The sequence below is a fragment of the Acartia tonsa genome, chromosome 4 (genome assembly GCF_053477335.1).
Source record: "Acartia tonsa isolate MP-2025a chromosome 4, ASM5347733v1, whole genome shotgun sequence".
NCBI classification, from domain to species: Eukaryota; Metazoa; Arthropoda; class Copepoda; order Calanoida; family Acartiidae; genus Acartia; species Acartia tonsa.
The window spans coordinates 28,034,281-28,042,084 of NC_137263.1; the positions used below are offsets into that span (position 1 = coordinate 28,034,281).

The following is a 7,804-nucleotide window of genomic DNA, read 5'->3' on the forward strand; positions in this document are numbered from 1 at the left end:
GGGGGGGGGAAATGTGGTGACTCATCACACGACATACCAGCAATTTTATTTTGGGTGCTTCTCCCTTAGTTTTAGAGATAATTGGATGAAATCTTTTGGGATGGGTCACTAATTACCCCAACTATTGGTATCTTTAAAAAAAAACGGCGGCGGGACCGCTGCTCCCGCCGTCCGCCGCCGTTTTCCGCCGCCACAAAAAAAAAAATTTTATTGCATTTCTCGCCGAATTAGGCAATTTGGAATCATTTGAGACCATGTTATTTTTTTCAAAATTTTTTTTTTAAAGATACCAATAGTTGGGGTAATTAGTGACCCATCTTAAAAGATTTCATCCAATTATCTCTAAAACTAAGGGAGTAGCACCCAAAATAAAATTGCTGGTATGTCGTGTGACAAGTCACCACATTTCCCCCCCCCCCTTATCTAATACATAATATTCTAAGTGTTTTATTTTTGGTGCTACTCCCTTAGTTTTAGAGATAATTGGATGAACTAAGGGAGTAGCACCCAAAATAAAACACTTAAAATATTAGGTAGGTATTAGATAAGGGGGGGGGGGAAATGTTGTGACTCGTCACACAACATACCAGCAATTCTATTTTGGGTGCTACTCCCTTAGTTTTAGAGATAATTGGATGAAATCTTTTGGGATGGGTCACTTATTACCCCAACTATTGGTATCTATAAAAAAAAACGGCGGCGGGACCGCCGCTCCCGCCGTCCGCCGCCGTTTTCCGCCGCCACAAAAAAAAGACAATTAGAAATATAATTTTGAGACTGTCATACTTACTTTTGGAATTCAACAATAATTCTGAAATCAAATATAGGCCTACAAAAGTTGTATCCTAAGGTTTGCTGCATTTATCTCAAGTCGTTTATGAGAAACACCCTATAGTATAATCCACCCGCCCCCCCCCCAAAAAAAATTAGGGGTTTGGGGGTGGGTGGGTGGTCAACGATAATTCTAAAATCAAATATAGGCCTACAAAACTTGTATCCTAAGGTTTGCTCCATTTATCTCAAGTCGTTTATGAGAAACACCCTATAGTATAATCCACCCGCCCCCCCCCCCCCAAATTAGGGGTTTGGGGGTGGGTGAGTGGTCAACGATAATTCTAAAATCAAATATAGGTCTACAAAACTTGTATCCTAAGGTTTGCTCCATTTATCTCAAGTCGTTTATGAGAAACACCCTATAGTATAATCCACCCGCCCCCCCCCCCCCCCAAATTAGGGGTTTGGGGGTGGGTGGGTGGTCAACGATAATTCTAAAATCAAATATAGGCCTACAAAACTTGTATCCTAAGGTTTGCTGCATTTATCTCAAGTCGTTTATGAGAAACACCCTATAGTATAATCCACCCGCCCCCCCCCCCAAATTAGGGGTTTGGGGGTGGGTGGGTGGTCACCGATAATTCTAAAATCAAATATAGGCCTACAAAACTTGTATCCTAAGGTTTGCTGCATTTATCTCAAGTCGTTTATGAGAAACACCCTATAGTATAATCCACCTGCCCCCCCCCCCCCAAATTATGGGTTTGGGGGTGGGTGGGTGGTCACCGATAATTCTAAAATCAAATATAGGCCTACAAAACTTGTATCCTAAGGTTTGCTCCATTTATCTCAAGTCGTTTCTTAGAAACATCCTATAGTATAATCCACCCGCCCCCCCCCAAAAAAAAAAAAATGGGGGGGGGGTGGGGGGTCGACGATAATTTTAAAAGTAACTTTGGCCCTATAGAAGCTTAAATCCAAAATTAGCTCCCTCTAGCTCTAAGGGTTCTCGAGTAAACCATGTTATTTTTTTCAAAACGGAAAACGGCGGCGGACGGCGGGAGCGGCGGTCCCGCCGCCGTTTTTTTTTTAAAGATACCAAAACTTGGGGTAATAAGTGACACAATCAAAAAGATTTCATCCAATTATCTTTAAAACTAAGAGAGTAGCATACTGTATTTAAGATATACCTTCATAACCGAGAATTTGAAAAAAATGACTAAGTCCCCCCGCAGGGTTGCTTGTAAGGCGAAAAATTTTTGAAAAAAATAACATGGTCTCAAATGATTCCAAATTGCCTAATTCGGCGAGAAATGCAATAAAAAAAATTTTTACCCCCCCCCCCAAAAAAAAATTTTTGGGGGGGGGTGGGGGGTCGACGATAATTTTAAAAGTAACTTTGGCCCCATAGAAGCTTAAATCCAAAATTAGCTCCCTCTAGCTCTAAGGGTTCTCGAGTAAACCCCCCCCCCCCTGCCCAAATGGTCCTTAAGCACATCCTCCTTTGAAAAAATTTATTTTCTGGCGCATGCGCCTGGTAGTGTTGTCAAATATTTTTTAATGGGGCCATAATATAAGAATAAAGATTGAATAAAAATAAGATTCTAGGGTTTCTAGCTTATATTCAAAAATATTTTATTACAAAATTTTAAATTACAATTTAGTTAAGAAAATTACAAAAATAAGTAAATTTGAACCTATTGGCGCTCAGTCAAAACAAAAGATGGCAACCTTAAAAAATTTAAAAAATACATACAACACAACTGTTACAAACTGAAACAACACTGGTGACTGAAATTGCAAAATTAAATTGTGTAAAATTACGTTATTCTAAAAACATAAGTTATAAGTTTATGGTAATTTTTAGTTTATTTACGTTTTTACATAGTTAATTTTCATAATATATTTATTTTTCAATGAAGTAAAGCAAAACTCGCTGCTTTTCTTTTAAAGTTTGATAGTTATTTCTCGTATCGTATTATAAACGGCTTTCCGCGGATATAGAATGTACAATTATATATGATTGTACATTTCTATATTCGTAGAAAACTGGATATAATACGATGCTAGACATAGTTTTTTCGTATGGATGAGAACCGGTTCCTATCCACCGAATTCGAATGAATACGAGAAATATTTTTCTAAATTTCAGAATCAAGAATGCAGGGAGTTATATCAGAGTTTGAAGCTAATATTTAAATTTGGCTTGTACGCCAGTTTTACTAAAGCATTTCAGTTTGTTGACAGCAGTGACCTCTGCAGAGTTGAAGCTTTGAATTTAAATATTTATCAAGGTAAAAAAAAATTTGTATTTTATGGCATGCTATTTTTTTTTAAATTTTGTCAATAAATCGCTTATCATGACATTTTGAATTAAAAAGATTAAAGTAACATTGTTCTATCATATGTATTCTTTAATCAAATACCTCACATCGAGGAGAGGGATACATACTATTTGTACCCAAAGTTTTATAATCATGTTCGTTGGATCAAATACTTTGGGTTGGTACTAATATTGAATTTTATTGGTTGGTTTAAAACTAGTAGGGAGTATTTTGAAGTTTATAACAAATAATTATATTTTGTTCATGATTATTGGGGATGTATAACAATTTATCTACATTGTCTTATCCCTGTTAATAGTAGACTTTTCAACCACTAACAAATGTCGTAAATTTTTTTTTCCAAAGTCTTATCCCCTAAAATCCCTGAAAAATTTTTTTGCTATTGAACTAACAGTTGTTTTATTCGCAGTACGATAGAGTAACTTAAAACCTAAAGATACGCACATACCAAAGTCAAATTCTTGTTTTATGTTAAGGTGGGCAACGAGAGCAAAAGTGAAATCGAAATTAACTGCTGTGGACTTTAATGCTAGCTCAAGGAATAAGGTTTATGCTTAATTGATTTGACAACCTATTTAAAACCTAAATTATACATGTATTAAATGTATCTCTAATATTTAATAGGTAGACGTTCCTATAAAAATAATTTTAAAAAACATCCTAGAAACTTTAAAAAGCATGTTATGCCTAGTCTCCTGAAAATAGTCGTAATCAGGGAGGGAGGGGACATTTGACTGTACATTGCACTAACTACCAAAGTTTTACGAACGCTTTCTAGTTTCTGATATTCGTTGGCTATAAAATGTAGATACACTAATAGTGTCGAAATGTTCTTTAATTTTATTTATCAGGAGATGTATACCTATACATTTATCGTTTTTGTTGACTTGTAACTTAAGATGCCAGATATTATGTAAACCTTATTTCTCTGTTGATTTTAGTTAAACAGATTTGGTGCTTAGTTTCACCATTGTCTTGCCTGTCCGTTCGCTCCTTAAGGTAAGATTCACATTCCCACATGAACAATTATTACACCCCAGAAAAATGTCCTTGTGTAAAAGTTCCAGGATGTCTGTCTGTGTGTCACACAATTGAGAATTGAGTATAGCCTATATAGATCTAATTTAGGATCCTTGATAATCAATAATTTTTAAAAACAAAGCTTTTCTAGTATTAGGGCAGGTCCGTCCGTACTTCCGTCCTTCTGAAACTGTTTGCTCTTTTCTTGAAAATAAATTTCTTTTTAATACTGATGTTTATACAATTAGATAAAATTGATAATAGATAATTTAGATAATCTACAAGTGGATTTCTTCTTCATAATACTTCTACGAGACGAACAGACAGATCCTTTTTATACAGTAGTTTCGTTTGAATAGTAAAGTTAATAATATATTTTCATTAAGGATGTCATAACTGCTGGGGGCAAACTTCCAGCATCTGAAGCTGGATGGTAACAGTCATTTATCAGCGCACAGGCTGCTTTGTATGCTAAGGAAAGAATTCATATCAAATTATTGTTTTTTAAGTCTCAAAAGCAATTAAAATATAGAAAGGCAAATAAAAAAAAACCTATGATAGAAGACACATCCTATTGAAGTCTTCACCCCCCCCCCCCTTGTTTGAGTCTTTACTTATTCTAACTTAACTAAAAAAAGTCTCCTATGTTTGCTATGTTAGATACATGACAATGTGTAATGTTAAATTAATACCTAGCATGTCGAACAAAGGAAATAACCTAAGAATGTTTATTTTATGAATTCATAAAAAAAAATAATAGGGATTTGAAACCTGTATAAAAGAATAAGATCCGATATTCCACATAATTTCAAAGAAAACTGAATCACCAAGGACTTTTTTCAATGCAAAAGAACAGGTAATTCTATATCTGTATTTTTAATAGCAGCTAAGATGTTTTTAAAAAATATGTACAAGGTTTACGACATACTGGCATTCAAATTATAGAGTAATTTTGCTTTAAAATTGACTAATATCATGTTTAATAATCATAAGAATAAACATAAATTCGTGTTATGGTCATAATAATACTTGAATGTTAAGAGTAATCTTAATAATAAAGTTTTCTTTTTCAGGGATACTGTAGAAGAAAGTATGCCGTTGATTTCGAAGCCTTATTGTAACTGACCTCCATTTTTAATTAACATATATCCTGCATTCCTTTTTTTGGGAGAGTAATTTTTAGCATTAGAACTTTTTGTTTTGCAAGAGTTGAACTTTTAACATAAATAAATTGCAGTGGTTTTCACTATAATGCTTGGCGACAAACCAACCACAAATTAAAACAACAAAAGTATTGAGGGGGGGGGGGGAGTCTTTAATCCTTAATTAACTTAACATAAATTCACTTAAAATAAGTATCAAAATAGTTTGTTTGGTCGGCAAGCATTAGACGGGAAAACTTCTTTCTATAGTATCAAACTTTAAATATGTTTTCTCGTATTCATTCGAATCCGGTGGATAGGAACCGGTTCTCATCCATACCAAAAAACTATGTCTAGCATCGAATTATATACAGCTTTCTACGAATATAAAAATGTACAATCATGAGATTAAAACAGTTTTTAGCCCGTGCCTTTGGTACCTCGGGGCTAAAAAAACTGGTTTTAATCTTATAATTGTATATTCTATATGCGCGGAAAGCTGTTTATAATATGATGCGAGAAATAACTATTATCAAATGCTGTGATTATTAAGTTTTGTCAAATGGTGTGCTTATTAAGAAGTTAATATTTATAAATAAATCTATTTTTTTATTACCTTTTTATTTCTGTAGTACCATTGTGACATGTCACTTATATTTCATGTTAATAAAAAATTGTGACAAGTCACACACATACTTGGTGACAAGTCACACAATACTTTGTGACAAGTCACATATTTGGAGACATTCATACATTCAATGTGACAAGTCACAAACATTCTTTGTGACAAGTCACATATTCTGAGACATTCATACATTCTATGTGACAAGTCACAAACATTCTTAGTGACAAGTCACACAATACTTTGTGACAAGTCACATATTCTGAGACATTCATACATTCAATGTGACAAGTCACAAACATTCTTTGTGACAAGTCACATATTCTGAGACATTCATACATTCTATGTGACATGTCACACACTTTCTTTGTGACAAGTCACACAATACTTTGTGATATGTCACTCAAAAATCTTGTGACATGTCACATTTTTGATGACAAACTCACTATATAAAGTGTGTGACTGGTCACAAGTTTAGGTGTGTGACATTGTGACATGTCACAAACGTTAACATCGGAAAAAGTTGTGACATTTTTCAAAAACATGTTACTGGGTTAATATCAAATCTTAACATTATCTCATTCATAATATCTCACAGATAGAGCAAAACGCGCTTTTGTTTGCTTAAAAAACGGTTTTTTCCAACGATTTTTATAAGGTAATTGGAAAGGAAGAAATTTTCCCTATTATATAAAATGTGCATTAAATTGCTTTTTCTCCCATTATAGCTAAAATTAAACTTTTTCACATAGTTCTTGATTTTTCCTAACGGTTAAGCTGACTGTTAACATAATCCTTGCTTTAATACGGACCTAGAAAATCTTCAGCAAATCCCGTATCCCTTATCCCTGTAATATGTTTGTACAATATTTTTAAGAATTTTTTTATGTAGATTTCAAAAATGATGTTAATTTTTTAAAATTTTGATTATTTCTGTGTTTTTTTAAACAAAAAATTTAATCAAAGAAAATTAACTATTTTCTGCTCTCTGGACAGTTATAGATATCTTACGATAAAAACCGCCGAGATTTTAAAGATAGGATGTCTAAATCCCCAATCACTTAATATGACCAATAGGAATAATACATAGACACAATCATACCACAAAAAAATTTAATTGAGAGTAAACAATTTGACAGGTATTTTTACAATAATTGATTAATACAACTTTCTTTGAATATTTGAATTTAGCTTCAGATAAAAGTTGTTTAGGGAAATTATGATGTCTACAAACTGTATTAGTTTATTTGGATTGTTTATCTAGTAATAGTATATCCTTTGTATGGAGAGTATTTTAGCCAATCGCATCTTATCATAATCATATTTCCTCCGGTACAAAATCTTCAAAATATTCTTGCCAAGCAGGCAGGCGTGTTGGGCCAGTTTCTTGCCGCAGGCAGGCAAGCGTGCTGGGACACATTATATGTTGATTGAGAAAGGGAGATGAACGCAAGGAGCAAGCGATATACACAGCGAGAAAAGGGGAAGGTGCCATTAATACTAGTAATGGTTGCCAACTAAAAATGAAAATAAGATTTCTAATATTTTTTATAATCCTTCTAGCTTTCTTTTACTATTACTTACCCCTTTTCTCCCACATCATATCCCTTGCTCCTTGCTCACACCTCCCTCATCCATTTCCCTATTGTGTGCCTTTAAAAGAGAGGTGGGGGAGTGGGGAGTGAAAAAGAGTATGGGGGCCCCCATACTCTTTTTGGGGGAGGCTGTGTATTCTCATTTTAAGCTATTTAAAAACTCAACTCTGGCAAAATAAAAGAAAACCAATAAACAAATCTACAAATGCTCATCTGTGATTGGTTGTTAAGCGGATCCAGCCTTCTGATTGGCTAAACTGCTAAAAAATATATAATTCACACATCACAGTACCTTCAATGTCATAT

At 34.0% G+C, this 7,804-nt stretch overlaps 2 long non-coding RNA genes across 2 annotated transcripts; both read left to right on the forward strand.

Annotated features, from left to right (window-relative positions):
* The first annotated feature begins 2,930 nt into the window (after positions 1-2,930).
* LOC145316652 (uncharacterized) lies at positions 2,931-4,613 on the forward strand. Its single transcript, XR_013878626.1, has 4 exons — positions 2,931-3,068; positions 3,596-3,665; positions 4,061-4,118; positions 4,526-4,613. It is a non-coding gene; the product is annotated as an uncharacterized LOC145316652 (long non-coding RNA).
* Positions 4,614-4,891: 278 nt separating this feature from the next.
* LOC145316653 (uncharacterized) lies at positions 4,892-5,896 on the forward strand. The gene is made up of 2 exons (XR_013878627.1): positions 4,892-4,995; positions 5,213-5,896. It is a non-coding gene; the product is annotated as an uncharacterized LOC145316653 (long non-coding RNA).
* The last annotated feature ends 1,908 nt before the right edge of the window (positions 5,897-7,804 follow it).